The sequence below is a fragment of the Mus caroli genome, unplaced genomic scaffold (assembly GCF_978045245.1).
Source record: "Mus caroli unplaced genomic scaffold, Mus_caroli_1 scaffold_16, whole genome shotgun sequence".
In the NCBI taxonomy this organism is placed as follows: Eukaryota; Metazoa; Chordata; class Mammalia; order Rodentia; family Muridae; genus Mus; species Mus caroli.
Genome location: NW_028227271.1, coordinates 56,913,091 through 56,930,903, shown reverse-complemented (window position 1 = coordinate 56,930,903; position 17,813 = coordinate 56,913,091).

Here is a 17,813-nt window from a genome sequence, read left to right as displayed (position 1 = left end):
CAGGTTTTTTGGGCCTGTCACACTTGTCACTACTGGAGTAGATTTAACAGCTGAATAGTATTCCGTTGTGTAAATGAACCACATTTTCTGTATCCATAATTATATCAGTGGGACATCTAGATTGTTTTCATATTCTGGCTATTACAAATAAGGCTGCTATGAACATAGTGGAACATGAGCCCCTGTGGCATGGTAGGGCATCTTTTGGGTATATTCCAAAGAATGGTATTACTGGGTCTTCAGGTAGATCTATTTCCAATTTTCTAAGGAACCTCCAGATTGAATTCCAGAGTGGTTGTACCAGTTTACAATCTCACCAGCAATGGAGGAGTGTTTCTCTTTCTCTACATCCTCGCCAACATATGCTGTCACCTGAGATTTTGATCTTAGCCATTCTGAGTGGTGTAAGGTGGAATTTCAGGCTCCTTTTGATTTACACTTCTCTGATCACTAAAGACTTTAAACATTTCGTTAGACACTTCTCAACCACTTGAGACTCGTCAGTTGTGAATTCTTGGTTTAGTTGTACACCACATTTTTTGATTGGGTTGTTTGGGTTTATGGTGATTAGCTCCTTGAGTTCTTCCTATATTTTAGATATTAGCCCTCTATCAGATGTGGGGTTAGTGAAGATATTTTCCCAACCAGTAGGTTGCCGATTTGTATAATCATCTCTGTCCACTTACAAAAGCTTTGCAATTTTATGAAGTCAATTTAATGAATTCTTGATCTTAGAGCATGAGCCATTGGAGTTCTGTTTAGGAAATTTCCCCCTGTGCCAATGAGTTCAAGAGTCTTTCCCAATTTCTCTTCTATTAGATTCAGTGTATCTGGATTTATGTTGAGGTCTTTGATCCACTTGGACTTGATCTTTGTACAAGGTTACAAATATGGGTCTATTTTCATTCTTCTACATACAGACAGCCAGTTAGACCAGCATCATTTATTGAAGATACTTTCTTTGTTACATTGTATATTTTTGGCATCTTTGTCAAAGATTAAGTGACAGTAAGTGTATGGTTTTATTTCTGGGTCTTCAATTCTATTCCATTGATGAACGCGTCTGTCTCTGTAAAAATTCCATGCAGTTTTTAGCACTATTGCTCTATAGTAAAACTTGAGGTCAGGGATGGTGATTCCCCCAGCTGTTCTTTTATTGTTAGGAATTGGTTTTGCTATTCTGGGTTTTTTGCCTTGCCAGAAGAATTTGAGAATTGCTCTTTTCATGTCTTTGAAGAATTGTGTTGGTATTTTGATGGGGATTGTAATGAGTCTATAGATTTCTTTTGGTAGGATGGCCAGTTTTACTATGTTAATTCTGCCAATCCATGAGCATGGGAGATCTCTCCATTTTCAAGATCTTCTTTGATTTCTTTCTTAAGAGACTTGAAGTTATGGTCATGTAGGTCTTTCACTTGTTTGGTTAGAGTTAGTCCAAGGTATTTTATACTATTTGTGGATATTGTGAAGGGAGTTGTTTCCCTAATTTCTTTTTTAGCCTGCTTATCCTTTGTTTAAAGAAGGCTACTGATTTATTTGAGTTAATTTTGTATTGGGCCACTTTGCTAAAATTGTTTATCAGCAGTAGAACTTCTCTGGTAGAATTTTTTGGGGTTGCTTATGTATACTATCATATCATCTGCAAATAGTGACATTTTTATTTCTTCTTTACCAATTTATATTCCCTTGATTTCTTTTTGTTGTCTTATTGTTCTAGTGAACACTTTGGGTACTATATTGAATATATATGGGGAGAGTGGATATACTTGTGTTTTCCTTGATCTCACTGGAATTTCTTCAAGTATGTCTTCATTTAATTTGATATTGGCTGTTGATTTGCAATAAATTGCTTTCAGGTATAGGCCTTGAATTCCTGATCTCTCCAATATTTAACATGAAGGGGTGTTGTATTTTGTCAAATGCTTTTTCAGCATCCAAGCAGGATGTGATTTATTTTCCTTGATTTTGTTTCTATACTGGATTACATTAATGGATTTTCAGATACTAAACCAACCTTGCATCCCTGGGTTGTAGCCTACTTGATCATGGTGAATAATGCTTTTGATGTGTTCTTGTATTTGGTTTGCAAGAATTTTATTGAGTATTTTTGCATCGATATTCATAAGCAAGATTGGTCTGAAGATCTTTTTTTTTGTTTGTCTGGTTCCTTGTGAGGTTTAGGTATCAGAGTAATTGTGACTTCATAGAACGAGTTAGGTAGTATTCCTTCTGTTTCTATTTTATGGGATAGTGTGAGGAAAATTGGTATCAGATCTTCTTTGAAGGTCTGGTGGGATTCTGCAGTAAATCCATCTGGCCCTGGGCTGTTTTTGGTTGGGAGGTTTTTAATGGCTCTTTCTATTTTCTTGTGTGATATGGGCCTGTTTAGATAGTTTACCTGCTCTTGATTTAACTTTGGGATGTGCCATCTATCTAGAAAACCATGGATTTCATCTAGATTTTCCAGTTTTGTTGAGTATAGGCTTTTATAGTAGGATCTGATGATTTTTTGAATTTCCTACATTTTTGTTGTTAGGTTTCCATATTCATTTCTGATTTTATTAATTTGGATACTGCCTCTTGGCCCCTTAGTTAGTTTTGCTACGGGTTTATCTATCTTGTTTATTCTTTCAAAGAATCAGCTTTTGGTTTTCCTCATGCTTTGTATTGTTTTCTTTGTTTCTATTTGGTTAATTTAGGCCCCGAGTTTGACTATTTCCTGCCTTCTACTCCTCTTAGGTGAGTTTGTTTCTTTTTGTTCTAGGGCTCTCAGATATGCTGTTAAGTTGTTAGGGTAAGCTCTCTCCAGTTTCTTTACCAGTACACTTAGTGCTATGAACTTTTCTCTTAGCACTGCTTTCATTGTGTTTCATAAGTTTGGGTATGCTCTGTCAACATTTTCATTAAATTCTAGAAAGTCTTCAACTTTTTTCTTTATTTCTTCCATGACCATGTTATCACTGAGTAAACAGTTGTTCAGGTTCCATCTGTAGTTTTTGCTGTTATGGAAGGCCAGCCTTAGGCCATAGTGGTCGGATACGATGCATGGTATCATTTCAATTTTCTTGTATATGTTGAGGGTTGTTTTGTGCCCAATTATATGGTCTATTTTGGAGAAAGTTCCATGAGGTGTTGAGAAGAAGATGTATTCTTTTCTTTTAGGGTGAAATGTTCTGTAGATATCTGTTAAATCCATTTGGTTCATAACCTCTCTTAGTTTCACTGTGCTTCTGCTTAGTTTCTGTTTCAATGACCTGTCCATTTGTAAGAGTGGGGTTTTGAAATCTCCCACTCTTATTGTGTGTGGTTCAATGCAAGTTTTTAGTTTTAGTAAAGTTTTTTTTTATGAATTTGGGTTCTCTTGCATTTTGGGCATAGATGTTCAGAAATGAGACTTTCTTTGGGTTGATTTTTCCCTTGTTAATATGAAGTGTCCTTCATCATGCTTGATAACTTTTGGTTGAAAGTCTATTTTATTGGATATCAGAATGGTAACTCCTGCTTGTTTCCTTGGACCATTTGTTTGGAAGAATTTTTTCCATCTTTTTACTCTGAGATAGTTCCTGTCTTTGTTGTTGAGGTGTGTTTTATTGTATGGAGCAAAATGCTGGAACTTGTTTGCATGTCCAGTCTGTTAACTTATGTCTTTTTATAGGTGAGTTGTGTCCATTAATATAGAAAGATATTAAAGAGAGATTACTGTTGGTTCCTGACATGTTCGTTTTTGTAGGTGGTTTTATGTGCTTGTGGATCTCTGCTTTTGACTTTGTTGTGAGATGCTTAATATGTGACATATTTATCTGTTTTATGCTTAAATTATACATGATTTTACCTTTATGTTCAAATGATAGAAAATAGAGGCATTGCTCCGTGGCTAGAAACACTTGCTCTTCTTACAGATGACCCGGATTCAGTTCCTATTACCCACAGGATAACTCTCCATCATCTGCAACTTCTGTTCTAGGAGATCTGAGGCAATCAGCCTAAATGTGGTGTACATATATAAATGCATACACATATCTCATACACATAAAATAAAAATTAATAAATCGTTAAAATGCAAACAGTAGCAAATGAGAAATATCCTAAGGAAACACATGGAGCTGAGCCCCTCCCTCCCAAAACTAGCACCCATTACTCACTATTTTTTCATTTTAGTCTTTTATCATAAGTGGTCATCATTTCTAATATGTTAACTTTATGTATAATGCAGATGTCCTGGGAATTCACAATAAAGTCATAATAGTCTCAAAACAAATAGTGCTCCTACACAACACAAATCACTCTTTTATTAATTATCATTTTAGAGTATTTTAGTAAACAAATTGAAATTTTCAAGATTTTCTCTTATATTTCAGAAAAGTTTAATTTAATGACAAGAAGGGATACATTTCATAAAGATACAATATATTAGGCTATTCTTTGACTGAATATTCTAATGTATTGGAAGTCAAAGTGAATATAAGTCCAGATCTAGACTACAGTGATATAGATACCTATGTCTTTGTGTCTTGTCATTACTTAATTTTCTACTTTAGAAATGTCTTCCTTGTTTTGAGACCATGAAATTCCATGGTCCTTTCTATTTACCACTTTCTTTCAGTGCAGATACTTCTGTGGTAAGCTGTAAGTATTTCTGTATCCTGACAATCCACTGATAAAAGATATATTTATGTTTTTATAATCTTCAAATATTTACAATAGCTTAACAAAATCAATCATGTTTCTAGTATTGAAAAATAAGAACTTGAAGCAATTCCAGTAAAATCAGTAACTAGACAAGACTGCCCACTTGCTTCCCATCTATTTAATATAGTACTCAAATCCTTGCCAGAGAAGTTAGACAACAAAAGGAGGTTAAAGGGATAAAAACTAAAAAGGTAGAAGTCAAAATATCACTATTTGAAGATGATATGATAGTATACTTAAGCGACCACAAAAATTCCACTATGGAAGAGAACTCCTAAGCATGATAAACAACTTCAGCAAAGTAGATATAAAATTAGCTCAAGAAAATCAGTAGCTTTCCTCTACATAAAGGAAACATAGACTGAGGAAAAAATTAGGAACAATACCCTTCACAATAGTCACAAACAATATAAAATACATTGGTGTGACTCTACCCCTAAGCATGTGAAAAATCAGTATAACAAGAACTTCAAGTCTCTAAAGAAAGAAATTGAAGATCTCAGAAGTTGAAAAGATATCCGATGCTCATGGATTAGCAGGATTAATATAGTAAAATTGACCATCTTGCTGAAAGCAATCTACAGATTCAAAGCAATTCCCATCAAAATTCCAACTCAATTCTTCATGGGGTTAAAAAGAGAAATTTGTAAATTCATCTGGAATAATAAAAACCCAGGATAGCAAAAACTATTCTCGATAATAAAAGAAAGTCTGGGGCAAATTATCATACCTGACCTCAAGCTGTATTACAGAGCAATGGTGATAAAATCTGCATGGTGTTGGTACAGAGATAGGCAGCAAGATTAATGGAATAGAATTGAAGACCCAGAAATGAAATCACACAACTATGATAACTTGATATTTCTAAAAGGAATAAAAACAGACTTTTTGACAAATAGTGGTAGTTCCACTGATAATCGGCATGTAGAAGAATGCAAATTGACCCATTCTTACCTCCTTATGCAAATCTCAAGTCCAAGTGGATCAAGGACATCCACATAAAACCAGACACACAGAATTTAATAGTGGGGAAAGTGGGTAAGAGCCTCAAGCACATGGGCACAGGGGAAATTTTCTTGAACAGAACACCAATGGCTTATGCTCTAAGAACAAGAATAGACAAAAGTGACCTCATAAAATTGCAAAGCTTCTGTAACGCAAAGGAAACATCAATAGGACAAAATTACAACCAACAGTTTATGAAAAGATCTTTACTAAAAGGTAATATCCAATATATACAAAGAACTCAAGAAGTTAGATACCAGAAAACCGAATAACCCTATTAAAAATGGGTACAGAGCTAAACAAAGGGATATCAACTAAGAAATATCAAATGGCCAAGAAGCACCTAAAGAAATGTTCAACATCCACAGTCATTAGGGAAATGCAAATCAAAATGACCCTGAAATTCTAGCTCACACCAGTCAAAATGGCTAAGATCCAAACTCACATGACAGCAGATGCTGGTCAGGATGTGGAGAAAGAGGAACACTTCTCCATTGCTGGTAGGATTGCAAGCTGGTACAACCACTCTGGAAATCAGTCTGGAAGTTCCGCAGAAAATTGGACATAATATTACCTGGGGGTACTACTCCTGAGCATACCCAGAAGATGGTCCAACACATAACAAGGACACATGTTCCACTATGTTCATAGAAGCCTTATTTATAATAGCCAGAAGCTGGAAAGAACCCAGAATCCTTAAGGAAAGCATGGATACAGAATACGTTGCACATTTATACAATGGAGTACTTCTCAGCTATTAAAAACAATGACTTCATGAAATTCACAAATGGATGGCACTAGAAAATACCATCTTAAATGAGGTAACCCAGTCAGAAAAGAATACACAGGGTATGCACTCACTGATAAGTGGATACTAGCACCAAAGCTCAAAATATCCAAGATATAATTCACAGACCACATGGAGCTCAAGAACAAGGAAGATTAGAGTTTTCATACTCTAGCTCTTCTGAGAGGGTGAAGAAAACACCCATGGGAGGAAATACAAAGTATGGAGCAGAGACTGAAAGAAAGTCCATCCAGAGACTGCCCTAACTAGGGATCCATCCCATATACAGTTACCAAACACAAGCAGTACTGTGGATACCAAGGAGTGCTTCCTGACAGGAGCCTGAAAAAGCTGTCTCCTGAGAGGCTCTGCCAGAGCCTGACAAATACATAGGTGGATGCTTACAGCCAACCATGGTCTCCAATAGAAGAGTTAGAAAAAGGACTGAAGGAGATAAAAGGGTTTGTAACCCTATAGGACAAGCAACAATATCAACCAACCAGGACCCCAGAGTTCCCATGCACAAACCAAGGAGTACACATGGAGTGTCCCATGGCTACAACTGCATATTTAGCAGAGGTTGGCCTTATCAGACATCAGTGGGAGGAGAGACTTCTGGTTCTGTGAAGGCTAGATGGCCCAGTGTAGGGGAATGTGATAGCAAGGAAGTTGGAATTGAAGAGTGGGTGGGTGGGCTCGTTCATAGAAGCAGGGGGAGGGTGGATAGTATAGGATTTTCTGCTGTGATTGGGGGGACTGGGAAAGGGGAAAAATTACTTTTGAGCTGTAAATACGGAGAATATCCAGTAAAAAAGAAAAGTAAGTAGTTTTAATGTGATTGATTTAAAATAAGTAATTTGTAGCTATTCTTTCATCTTAGATATTTATTTTGCATTCATTAACTTCATGTTTCCTTGAAAATAAAATAAAAGTTTATTCTCTTACAGCCACTCCGATGAGCTAGTGAGAGGTCAAAGGTTAATTCTTTCTAAATGCAGCTTGGTAAATTATCATTATGAAGCTAGTGAGATATTAGCAGGCACAAACACCATTGAACAATCCAAACTTTTAAATCAAAAAATAATATGTAGCAACCCAATTTGTGTCCCAAATATACTGGAGATGTGAGTCTGTCTCTCATCCTGGTACAAACATAATATTTTAGGAAATTTTAGGAAGATGGTAACATTATTATATAGCAAAATGCATCCAAATAAAGAATACATGCATTTATATGTTTCTGAAGAATCTATTCCTTCAAGTTTTTCCCAGAAAGATGAGAAGTTGAAGGAATGAACTTCCAGATCCCTTCACTTACACAAGTGCACAAATCAAATTAAATTGAAATTTGTGTGTTGAGAAAATGAGCATGAATTCCAGAATAAATAACTTTCTATTCTCATCATAATAGATTTGGCTTGATGTAAATAAATGATACAATGAGACAAACAGGCATAAAATCCATTCAAACTACCCCACCTCCAAACAAATCATGTACAATTTTAGCAATGAGAGAGAACTTGAGAATGATTTCACATGTGTCTGTATTTTACATAATACATCTGTTGTACTATCTGAAAAAAAAAAAGTCAATACATGAAAATGGACAAAGAAATAATGTCTTCAGGGAGATATTTGTACTTGAGAGACTTTGAAAATAGAGCCTATATAAAATATAAATGGACAAAATGATTTCTTTGATTCTGTCCATTTAACTACTTGAAAAGTGTCAGGGCCCAAAACATGGCAAGCAGTCCAATGGACACCAGACGATTCCTACAGGTGCCTTAGCACACCCAGGATGTTAGGATCAGTGGTGAGTGGAACACAACATCTGTTCCAATAGAAGCAAAGGTACCTGGGGACAGCTGGAACACAGACACGGGAACCCTGCCCAATCAGTGGCTCAGGTTTATTCCGGTGAGCACCGGTCTACCTTGGTTTAGAACTCAGTGAAGAAATCCATGATGCCCAAAGGAGGTATCACTTCCAGGCACTCTAATGTGCCCAGTATCTTAGGATCCCAGGAGTTTGGACACACCAGGATCTCAGCATCTCAGAGGAAGCTTGACTGCCATGAAGTCTGACTCACCCAGAATCTCAGCATCACAGGATCCTAGAATCACAGGATCACAAAGAAAGCTAGACTCTGAGAAGTTCTGACTCAACTGGGAATACAGGAAGGACAGGCTCCAATCAGATATATTGAGGGCAGGGAGTACTTGAGATAATCAGATGGCAGGAGGCAAGCATAAGAACAGAAGCAACAGAAGCCAAGGTTACTTAGCATCATTAGAACCCAGCTCTCTCACCATAGCAAGTCCTGGATACACCATCACAAAAAAGAAAAGCAAGATATGGATCTAAAGTCACTTGTGATGTTGATGGAGGACTATAAGAAGGACATAAATAACTCCCTTAAAGAAATTCAGGAGAACACATCCAAACAGGTGAAAGTATTGAACAAAACCATCCAGGACCTAAAAATGGAAGTACAAACAATAAAGAAATCACAAAGGGAGACAACTCTGGAGATACAAAACTGAGGAAAGAGGTCAGAAGTTATAAATTTAAGCATAACAAACAGAATTCAAGAAATAGAAGAGAGAATTTCAGTTGCAAAAGATATGATAGAAAACATTAACACAAGAATCAAAGAAAATGTGAAATGGAAAAAGATCCTATCCCAAAACATCCAAGAAATCCAGGACACAATGAGAAGACCAAACCTAAGGATAATAGGTATAAACTAGAAGGAAAATTTCCAACTTAAAGGTCCAGTAAATATCTTCCACAAGTCCAGCCCTTCAAAGTATAATAAAGGGAAAACTCCAACACAAGGAGGGAAACTAAGCTGTAGAACAAAATTATAGAAGAACTCTTCTATAACCTAAAGAAAGAGATGCCCATGAACATAAAAGAAGCCTACAGATCACCAAATAGGTTGGACCAGAAAATAAATTCCTCCTGTCATATAATAATCAAAACACCAAATGCCCAACAACAAGAAAGAAGTAAGGGAAAAATGTCAAGTAACATATAAAGGTAGACCTATCAGAATTACACCAAATTTCTCCCCAGAGACTATGAAAGCCAAAAGATCCTGGGCAGATGTCATACAGACCCTAAGAGAGCACACATGCCATCCCAAGCTACTATACCCAGCAAAACTCTCAAGTACCATAGATGAAGAAACCAAGGTATTCCATGACAAAACCAAATTTACACAATATCTTTCCACAAGTCCAGCCCTTCAAAGGATAATAAAGGGAAAACTCCAACACAAGGAGGGAAACTAAGCTGTGGAAAAAGCAAGAAAATAATCTTTCAACAAACCTAAACATCTTTGTTTAGGTTTGTTAGCCACATGAACAAAATTCCAACTCTAACAACAAAAATAACAGGAAACAACAACAACTTTTCCTTAATATCACTTAATATCAATGGACTCAATTCCCCAATAAAAAGACATAGACTAACAGACTGGTTACATAAACAGGACCCAACATTTTGCTCTATACAGGAAACCTACCTCAGGGACAAAGACGGATACTACCTCAGAGTAAAAGGTTGGAACAAAATTTTCAAAGCAAATGGTCCCAAGAAACAAGCTAGAGTAGCTGTTCTACTATCAAATAAAATCGACCTTCAACCTAAAGTTATCAAAAAAGATAAGGAGGGACATCTCATACTCATCAAAGGTAAAATTTACCAAGATGACTCTCAATTCTGAACATCCATGCTCCAAACGCAAGGGAGCCCACATTGATTAAAGAAACTTTAGTAAATTTCAAAACACACATTGCACCACACACATTAATAATGGGAGACTTCAATATCTCACTCTCATTCATGGACAAATTTTGGAAACAGAAACTAAACAGAGACACAGTGAAACTAACAGAAGTTATGAAAGAAGTGGATTTAACTGATATCTATAGAACATTTTATCCTAAAACAAAAGGATATACCTTTTTCTCAGATGCTCAAGGTACCTTCTCTAAAATTGACCATATAATTGGTCACAAAACAGGCCTCAACAGGTACAAAAATATTGAAATAATCCCATGCATCCTATCAGATCACCATGGACTAAAGCTGATCTTCAATAACAACATAAATAATAGAAAGCCCACATACACATAGAAGCTGAGCAAAACTCTATTCAATGATATCTTAGTCAAGGAAGAAATACAGAAAGAAATTAAAGACTTTTTAGAGTTTAATGAAAATGAAGCCACAAAATATCCAAACTTATGGGACACCATGAAAGCAGTCCTAAGAGGGTTAGGGTTAGGGTTAGGGTTAGAAAAACAAATAACCCTTTTTTTAAAATGGGGTACTGAATTAAACAAAGAATTCTCAAATGAGGAATACCAAAACTCATAGCTCTAAGTGCCTCCAAAAAGAAACTAGAGAGAGCATACACTAGCAGCTTGTCAGCACACCTAAAAACTCTAGAACAAAAAGAAGCAAATTCACCCAAGAGGAATAGAGGGCAGGAAATAAATGAAACTCAGGGCTGAAATCAACCAAATAGAAACAAAAGAACTATACAAAGAATCAACCAAACCAGGAGAAATTCAAAAATATAGACAAACCCTTAACCAGACTAACGAGAGGGCACAGGAACAGTATCCTAATTAAGAAAATCTGAAATGAAAAGGGAGACACAAGCCTTTAATCCCAGCACTCGGGAGGCAGAGGCAGGCAGATTTCTGAGTTCGAGGCCAGCCTGGTCTACAAAGTGAGCTCCAGGACAGCCAGGGCTATACAGAGAAACCCTGTCTCGTAAAAAAACAAAAAACAAAACAAAACAAAAAAAACAAAAAAAAAAAAAAAGAAAGAAAGAAAGAAAAGGGAGACACAACAGAATCTGAGAAAATCCAAAAAATCATCAGATCCTACTACAAATGCCTATGGTCAAAACAACTGGAATACCTGGATGAAATGGACAATTTCCTGGACAGATAACAGGTACCAGAGTTAAATCATGATCAGATTAATGATCTAAACAGTCGCATATCCTCTAAAGAAATAGAAACAGTCATTAATAGTCTTCCAACCAAAAAAAAAAAAAAAAAAAACCCAGGACCTGATGGGTTTGTGTAGATTTCTATCAGACCTTTATTTATTTATTTATTTATTTATTTATTTATTTATTTATTTATTTCGAGACAGGATTTCTCTGTATTGTCCTCGCTGTCCTGGAACTCACTCTATAGACCAGACTGGCCTTGAACTCAGAAATCTGCCTGCCTCTGCCTCCCAAGGGCTGGGATTAAAGGCATGCACCACCACCACCAGGCTCTATCAGACCTTCAAAGAGGACCTAATTCCAATACTCATCAAACTATGCCACAAAATGGAAACAGAAGGTACTCTACTCAATTCATTCTATGAAACCACAATTACTCTGATACCTAAACCACACAAAGATCCAACAAAGAAACAGAACTTCAGACCAATTTCCCTTATGAATATTGATGCAATAACACCCAATAAAATTCTCCCAAACTGAATCCAAGAACATATCCAAACAATCATCCATCACTATCAAGTAGGCTTCATTCTAGGGATGCAGGAGTGGTTCAATATATGGAAATCCATCAACATAATACACTATATGAACAAACTCAAAGACAAAAACCACATGAACATCTCATTAGCTGCTGAAAAATATTTGACAAAATCCAACATCCTTCATGATAAAAGTCTTGGAAAGATCCAGAATTCAAGGCCCATACCCAAACATAATAAAGGCTATATACAGGAAAGCAGTAGCCAACATCAAACTAAATGGTGAGAAAGTTGAATCAGTCCCTCTAAAATCAGGGACTAGACAAGTGGAAAAAAGATAGCATTTTTAACAAATGGTGCTGCCTAACTGGCAGTTATCGTGTAGAAGAATGTGAATTAATCCATTCTTATCTCCTTGTACAAAGCTCAAGTCTAAGTGGATCAAGGAACACCACATAAAATCAGAGAGAGTAAAACTTATATAGGAGAAAGTGTGGAAGAGACTGGAAAATATGAGCACAGGGGAAAAATTCCTGAATTAAACAGAAATGGCTTGTGATGTCAGACCAAGAATCAACAAATGGGACCTCATAAAATTTCAAATATTCTGTATGGCAAAGGACACTGTCAATAAGACAAAAGGGTTCCCAAGAGATTGGGAAAAGATCTTTACCAATCCTAAATCCAATAGGGAGTTAATATCCATTATATATAAAGAACTCAAGAAGTTGGACTCTAGAAAAACAAATAACCCTTTTTTTAAAATGGGGTACTGAATTAAACAAAGAATTCTCAAATGAGGAATACCAAATGGCTGAGAAGCACCTAAAATAGCATTAAACATCCTTAATCATCAGGGAAATGCAAATTAAAACAACCCTGAGATTCCACATCACACCAGTAAGAATGGCTAAGATCAAAAACTCAGATGAGAGCAGATGCTGGCAAGGATGAGGAGAAAGAGGAACACTCCTCCATTGCTAGTGGGATTGCAAGCTGGTACAACCACTCTGGAAATCAGTTTGGTTGTTCCTAAGAAAATTGGACAGAGTTCTACCAGAAGATCCAGCAATACCACTCCTGGGTATATAAGATGGTCCAATGTGTAATAAGGACACATGCTCCACTATGTTCATAGCAACCCTACTTATAATATCCAGAATCTGGAAAGAACCCAGATGTCCTACAACAGAGGAATGGATACAGAAAATGTGGTAAATTTACACAATTGAGTATTACTCAGCTATTAAAAACAATTAATTCATGAAATTCTTATACAAATGCATGGATCTGGAGGATATCATCCTAAGTGAAGTAACCCAATCACAAAAGAATACACATGATATATACTCACTGGTAAATGGATATTAGCTTAGAAGCTCAGAATACCCAAGGTAGCATTTACAAAACATATTAAACTCAAGAAGAAGGAAGACCAAAGTATGGATACTTCAATCAATCCTTCTTAAAAGGGGGAACAAAATACCCATGGAAGGAGTTACAGAGACAAAGTTCGGAGCAGAGACTGTGAAGGCATGACCATCCAGAAACTGCCTCACCTGGGGACCCATCCCATATATAACCACCAAACCCAGACACTATTGCAGATGCCAACAAATACTTGCTGAATGGAGATAGCTGTCTCCTGAAAGGCTCTGCCAGTGCCTGACTAATACAGAAGTAGATGCTCACAATCATCTGTTAGACAGATCACAGGATTCCCCAATGAAGGAGCTAGAGAAAGTACTCAGGAGCTGAAGGTGTTTTCAGCCCCACAGGAGGAACAACAATATGCACAAACCAGTAACCCTAGAGCTCCCTGGGACTAAACCACCAATCAAAGAAAACACATGGAGAGACTCATAGCTCCAGCTGCATATGTAGCTAAGGATGGCCTAGTTGGTCATCAATGGAAGGAGAGGCCCTTGGTCCTGTGTATTTTCTTTGCCCCAGTATAGGGGAATACCTGTGCCAGAAAGCAGGAGTGCTTGTGTTGGGGGAGCAGGGGCAGGGGGAAGAGGATAGAGGATTTTCGGAGGGTAAACTATGAAAGGGGTAACATTTGAAATGTAAATAAACAAAATATATAATAAAAATAATGTTTTTGTAAAAAAGAAAGAAAAGTTTTTTATTTCAGTTTGGAAATTCTACCTACCCTCTGCACTGCACTCTGTGTAACTTATATGATTTATTTCAGTAGGGATGAAAATAATAAAAATTAGAGCTTTGAGCAAGATCTTAATGGCATATGTTATATTTTCAGATAGTTGTGATTGGATTTTTACAATTTATATTGTGGTGACACAGGGATTTAGACCACAATGTATCTATTCTTTCCTGCTTGCAGTTTTCTTTATAGTAAATTTGCTCTTTTTTCTCAGATCTTCCTGAGATTTCTGCAGAATTACATACCACAAGACACTGACTGACTCCTGCTTTATTTGCCCATGGTTCCTGTTACAATCATGCTAATCTAACTTGTTCCCCTTTTCAAAAGCATTGGAGTTGCACTCATGCAATGTTTCCCCAGATGTATAATTATGACCATGTTATTGGTCTGTTAACTTTTGAGATTAGATCCAGGAGGTGACAGAAGACCTCTAATGGTAAATATGTCTGTCTTATGCATCAATTCCTTTCCATGGTGTAGACTTAATGGAGCATGTAGGTTCTCCTTCATGCATCAGCTTCTGATAAACTGGAGCCTGGATATGCTTCTCTACTTTGGGATTTTCTTTTAGATTGTTCCATATCCTTACAGGTAAGAAATATGTACTATATATGAAAGAGGTAATCCTACATTATAGGAAAAAGAAACAAACAAGGGTAAAAAGGAGAGACAGAAAAGAGAAAGAGAGAGAGAGAGAGTGACAGTGACAGAGAGACAAAGAGACAGGAGAGGAAAGGAAGGAAAGACTTGACCTTCTCCAGGCAACCAGTCAAAACAACTCCAGGTACTGGCAAGTTAGACTATATCTAGAATAATGTTTAAATATGGTTCCCACAAGCCAGGTTCTTATTTCCCCTCAGCTAAGAGGACACTTCAATGTAGTTCTGAACAAGGCATGTTGTAACTGATTCCTTGCTCCCAGGGAAAGGAGGTTGTTCCAAAATTCCCTAGAAATAAGATATGTAGAAAGGATGATCTCTGTAAGAGCTCTTTCTGTTCTTTCTCTTTTAGACAGTTACCTAGCCTTAGATTTCTTTTGATTTATTTCATAAATGTATTTGATACATTTTCAAATACATTCATGAAATACAAAATTTAAAAACAAAATTACTTTTGCCTACATGATTGAATGTTGGGGATATACATCAGAAGCAAAGAACATAGACAACATATGGAAATTTTAGTTTAAATACTAATTTGCAATATACCCTTTCAAAACAAGTGGTAAAAGCTACAAGGTATCTTATGTGCAAGTTTTTGGTTTTTGTTTTGTTTTGTTTTGTTTTGCTTTGCTTTGTTTTTTTGTTTTGTTTTGTTTTAAGAGAGGACCAGGTTTACATTGAACATATGTTAGGTACAGGAACAATGACTCTCATTAGGACTATTGAACTTACTCAAGTAATGGATGCACTCTCCTTGGTAAAACTTCCTAAGAAGTAGGCAGATTTAGAAATGTCTATGAGACAAAAAATAAATGCCTTTACATCCAGAATTCTTTAATAATGCTGGCACTTCACATGCTCTCTCAGATATATCCCCTTTAATGTATCACTGAAGAATCCGAACTCATTAACACCCATTAGTTTTCATCAATGAAAGAACTAAAATCAAGTAAGATCTAGGCATCTTTCAAAGAAGACTTTTAAAAAAGTATAGGAATGTTTGACATCTCTCTAAACTGTGGCATTCTTGGATGAATGTTGTTGTCATGTTAGACATTTACTGATTCTGAAATGAGCAACATGACTTCAATGGTTAGAACATATGCAAATGGGTTATACATCTTAGAACTTAGGTATTTCATAGGACCTTAGGCAGCCCTAGAATTTCTTTGAATGGGATTTTACACTGGGATGGCATATGAAAATGTTGACATTCTATTGTCTATGTGTTTAGCAATAAAAGCAAAACTATTTAATCCTACCCCCATGGCAAACACTCACCAAGGTCCTAGTGAAAAACTTTTACCATTTTTAAGTGCCTTAGTAAGGCTGTATAGGATGTAAAGTCAGCCTATCCTTCCATGTGTGAAGGAAAAAATCCTCTGTGAGAGAGTTTTGTTATTCAACCTGCTCCTGGCATCAGAAAAAAATGACAAAATTGTACTCGGGTCTCTCGATTCCCATTACATGTAGCACATTCTCTTTTCTCTAGCTATGATCTAGTGGATAAATGGGAGGGAGGGAGGCTGGAATGAGGTTAAATCAACCAGGGAGAGAGAACAAGAGGAATGTAAAGTTGTTGAAGCCTTTTGAGAGTAGTCGTCTTCTACGGCTCCTCTACTTGAAGAAATAAAATGACAAATTTTATATCATTTAGAAAACAGATTTCTGAAGATAAATTTCTCAAATATTACATGCCAAGAGGGGATTTTGTCTCAAAGGACACAAACATGCTTGTACTGGGAAAGCCCTTGACTCCAGGTGACCTCCAAGTCAACAATCAATGGGTAAATCTTGTAATATCAGGTATGACTATATTTCTAATTTAATAGAGGTCTTTCCTATTTTGTTCTTACCTTATTCTCTAGGCAATTTTCCTGTTTTTGTTTTCCAGGCTATGGGCCTCAATGGGATTCTTCTTATCAATGTTTACTTCACATTTATGTTGTCTATCATGCAACTTAATCTCTACCCAAAATTTTCTACAGATACCGAAGTGTCATCTTCCTGTATTAGAATGATTTATCAAAACGATAGGGGTTCCAAATTAATTTCAAAACCTTATAACAATTACAGTAACAACCAGCATTGCTTGTCTGTCAGGGAAAAACAGAGTCATTGCTGGCAGTTCTCCTCTTTAACACACAAGTATGTACCAATCTTATTCCAAATGCAGAAATTACAACCACACACATATAAATAGATGAAGGCATGATTGTGTTTCTTCCCATTGCTGAATATTCTCAGGCCTAAACCTTTAATGGGATTTCAAGCACTTATCAGTAAATTCCTTTGTTAGGAAAAATTTAACTCCACTAAAATCACTGTTAATCTCCAGTGCAGTCTGTTAGGACATGTAAAGGAGACCACACAATGGTTCAAACCCTTGATGTTACAAATGCAGATGTTCTTCCTGTGTGGCAAGTACTCCTTAATGCCTATACTTTATGATACAAATTACTTCTAATGCATAACAACTAACAGGCCTAGATTTTAAAGGTTTTTCATTTGTACTTCTAGAGCTTCTGAAAATCAATGTGTTTTTGCCATTGAATTGACTACTGCTCCTGACTGGAATAGACAGACTCAACAATTGTGTCCCTCCCTGGGGTATTAGAAACAGATCTTGTACTTTTGGATAGGACCTAGCTGCACACACAAATGGTGTAACTTAAAATAATGAGATGGCATTTTAACACAACGGTGACCTTATCTGTACCTCTTCCTTAAATGAGACACCAAAAATCACTCAATAAACCATGAAAATAACTGTAAGATATTATCCTCATCTTTTTCCGCATTAAATTTAGGATTCATTGTAAGTCAGGGGATAGAGCTACCTCAGTTGAATATATAGAAGTCATACAGGCCCTCCCAATTCTCAGTGATAGAAATTAGGCCTTTTAGTGATTTTCAGGCTAATAAATATCAGCTTTGATCACCATGGTAGCCATATACATAATTTACATATAAAGCTTTA